At 36.4% G+C, this 3,164-nt stretch overlaps 1 protein-coding gene across 2 annotated transcripts in view; it reads left to right on the top strand.

Annotated features, from left to right (window-relative positions):
* palm2akap2 (PALM2 and AKAP2 fusion) overlaps positions 1-3,164 on the top strand; it is a 120,614-nt gene that overhangs the window by 43,522 nt on the left and 73,928 nt on the right. The window contains exon 3 of one of the 2 annotated variants that reach the window (XM_016440224.1): positions 394-400. The exons of the other annotated variant lie outside the window; for it this stretch is intronic. The gene's annotated coding sequence lies outside the window, so the exon portion shown is untranslated. The remainder of the gene's footprint in view (positions 1-393; positions 401-3,164) is intronic. 2 annotated transcript variants of the gene reach the window in all.

Below are 3,164 nucleotides of genomic sequence, written 5' to 3'. Positions count from 1 at the left end.
GTGTGTGTGTGTGTGTGTGTATGTGTGTGTGTGTTTTGGGGTTTAGATCAGTGCTGTTCATTTCATGTGCAATTTCATTTTAGCCACTGTTACCTGGAGCACTTTCATTTTCTTCTACATTTAGCAAGAGAATGTTGAGGTAAATTTAAGCAATATTTTGCAGTCAACAAAGTCACACATTTTGCCCTATTGAGCGTTACCTTAGAAACAAGTCATTTCTGAGTCTACGACCACCTCAGAGTTGAATCTCCATGTTGTCGTCTCATAATTACAGTAGAAAAGACACAATATGAAGACTGCAGAAGTCCTAGAGATTCCCCTTACAGCCATTCAGATCTGACATCTGGGTAACTGGACAGGAAGCAGTCAATCTCTGTGTTGTCATGGGAACAGGACGGGGGTTCGGCTCTACTGCTGATGAACTCTGGCTGAGTACAGGAACATCGCTGGCCATTGCTGTGACGTGACGACCTCACACCAGTTTCATAATGATTCTAGCCGAGGTTTCATTAAACATGCGTGTCATAGATTTTGGAGTGATTGCAAATGTGTGAATCTCCCAAAAAACAGACCCCATATTTCAAGGTCGTAAGACATAATTTTTTTACATAGGACAAAATTAAGCTCACTTTAAGACATTCTTTTTAATTGTTGTAACTGTAACACATTCTCCTTTTTTTTTATTATTATTATTATTATTCAGATTGCTCTGCTGAACCCCAAGAGTGTATGATAGTAAAACATGCTGCTGCAAGACAAAAGGAAACCCTGTAATGGATTTAGACAGGTGGTGCAGGGGAGGAGGAGGGCTACAGACATAGCGCGCAGACATGAGCTCCATCTAGTCAGACTGGAAAATAAAGGCAAGTATAGATAGAAAGAAGCGATTGATTGGCTGCAGAACAGGAGACAAGACAGCTAATCATTGGCATGGAAGACTTTCATGTCTCAACTTGGTATTTATAAATAACAATGTAATGTATTTACACATAAATGTGCAGTCATGTTAGCAAAATTTTGGTGAAAAAAGGTCTATTCTAGATCTAAGCAGCTTTCTACTGGTCAATACAGCAAATTTGCATGACAGATTGAACCTATTGCAAAATTTGCATAGGAATTTTTTGCCCTCACACAAAATCTCTATTGCATATATTCCTGTTGAAATGACTGGATTTTTATTTATTTTTTTTTTTTGTGAAAATTAAATAAACAACAGTAAATGTGAACCATATGCTATTATTTTATGTACTTTATTAAAGATGATTTAAATAAAATCATAAGATCATTGTATTACAGTATTTTCACTAATACAGCAACAAAAATCCAATAAGAAACACTAGAGAGAATAATGGGAATGGCCAATGGGAGAAGATGATGCACACAGTCAGGAAGCATGGGAAATAATGCAGGAAGTCAGCAGTGGGTGTGAGGCCTGTATGAGCTCATCCAGACACAGCACAAGATGCACTCTTGACCTCTGACTGAGTTTTGGAAAAAGAAAAAAGGGAAAAGTCTGCTTTTTAAATGAGTCATGGTCAACGCCCATCACAGCTTACAGGCAGTGCAACGCATGGAACAAAGTGACTGGCACCTCTCTGTGATCAAAAAAAAATAAATTATATATATATAATATATTCCAATATATTAAATGACTGATAAATCCTCTAATAATAATTTGGTTCAAACTGAACTTTTCACACTATACTGAACAAACTCTTGTTTTAGTTATTTGCACATGGAAGTACTGCATTAGCTGTTATTAAAGAAAACATATAGCTAGTGAAAGGGCCTGGTGTGCACAATCACAACTTTGTGTGCTCACACAATTATAGCTCACAGAAACGCTCCATTCATAGTTATGGATGTTGATGTTACTGTGGGACTGATTTCCTGTTTCTTCTTTTCCTAAATTTAAATAATAAAAGTCTTCATAATGCTTTCGTGTGAGCTGTGTCTGTTCTGTGAGAGCTTTGGACATGAGTTACCAATTTCATACCGCAATATATGCATTTAATAATCAAGTCCAACATGATGTTTTGTAGGAAAACACAATTGATTAATATATTTTAATCATAACATAGTCACAAGAGGATAAGGGAGACAATTTTAGTTGTCACATGGAGCAGTAGCTACATTCAGTAAAGGTTTTGAGTTAAAAATCCAAATGCAGGAATGTTTTCTCAGTGGTTTGGTGGTTTTCTCAATGTTTTTTTTATAATTTATTATTATTATTGTGTGTGTGTGTGTGTGTGTGTGTGTGTGTGTGTGTGTGTGTGTGAAATTTTTTTTTATTGTGTGTTTGTGTGTGTGTGTGTGTGTGTGTGTGTGTGTGTGTGTGTAATTTGTTCTCCAAACTTTTAATGACTTTCGATAATGATTATATACATATATCTGCCTGAAGACTATAAGCCTGTCTGAAGACACTAGTTCCTCTTTCCCTTGCTGATCTTGATTCCACCACTAGATGGCCTTGAAGAATTGGGTCTTTGGCTTTGTTATATGTATCCATAACATTGCCACTCTTGTGCTTCCTGAGTCTGTAGTTTTGTAAGCAAACAAGCTGCATATTCCCTTTTTTAGTTATTATCATATTTTATTTAATGGGTGTATTATTGTCATCAGTAGGCCTATATTGTTATTTACAGAATAATCTTCCATAGACAGTGTGGCTAAAATTCACAAATGTCAGTCCACACTGAACCATTGAGGATATTTTGGTTACACTTTATATTGATGGTCCCCTTTAGAAACTCTTTAAGTACCCTTTAGACAACTGTTGATAAGTAACTCTGCAACTACATGTCAACTAGTAGTCATTTGAGTATTAGTAGTATATCTGCTAAATATATGCTAACACTTTATTTTGATGGTTCCCCAACAGACAAACTGACTATAACTAACTTTGCAACTACATGTCAACTAACTCTCATTAGAGTATTAGAAAACTGTCAGGGTTAGGGTTAGAAGGATAAGTTGACACTTGCAAAGTTACTTATAGTAGAAGAATCTGTTGGAGAACATCAAAATAAAGTGATAGCAGATATTAAGCAGATGGTCTACTAATACATACGCTAATGACTGCTAGCTGAGTAGTTCCCTTTCAGTCGGTCACTCCCGACGTCACGTCGGATGACCGACGAATTGGGATCTCGCTTAGAGAGACC

Source organism: Sinocyclocheilus anshuiensis, unplaced genomic scaffold (assembly GCF_001515605.1).
Source record: "Sinocyclocheilus anshuiensis isolate Anshui unplaced genomic scaffold, SAMN03320099.WGS_v1.1 scaffold3, whole genome shotgun sequence".
Taxonomy (NCBI): Eukaryota; Metazoa; Chordata; class Actinopteri; order Cypriniformes; family Cyprinidae; genus Sinocyclocheilus; species Sinocyclocheilus anshuiensis.
The sequence above is the reverse complement of the archived record's forward strand: the minus strand, read 5'-3'. Positions and strand labels throughout refer to the sequence as shown.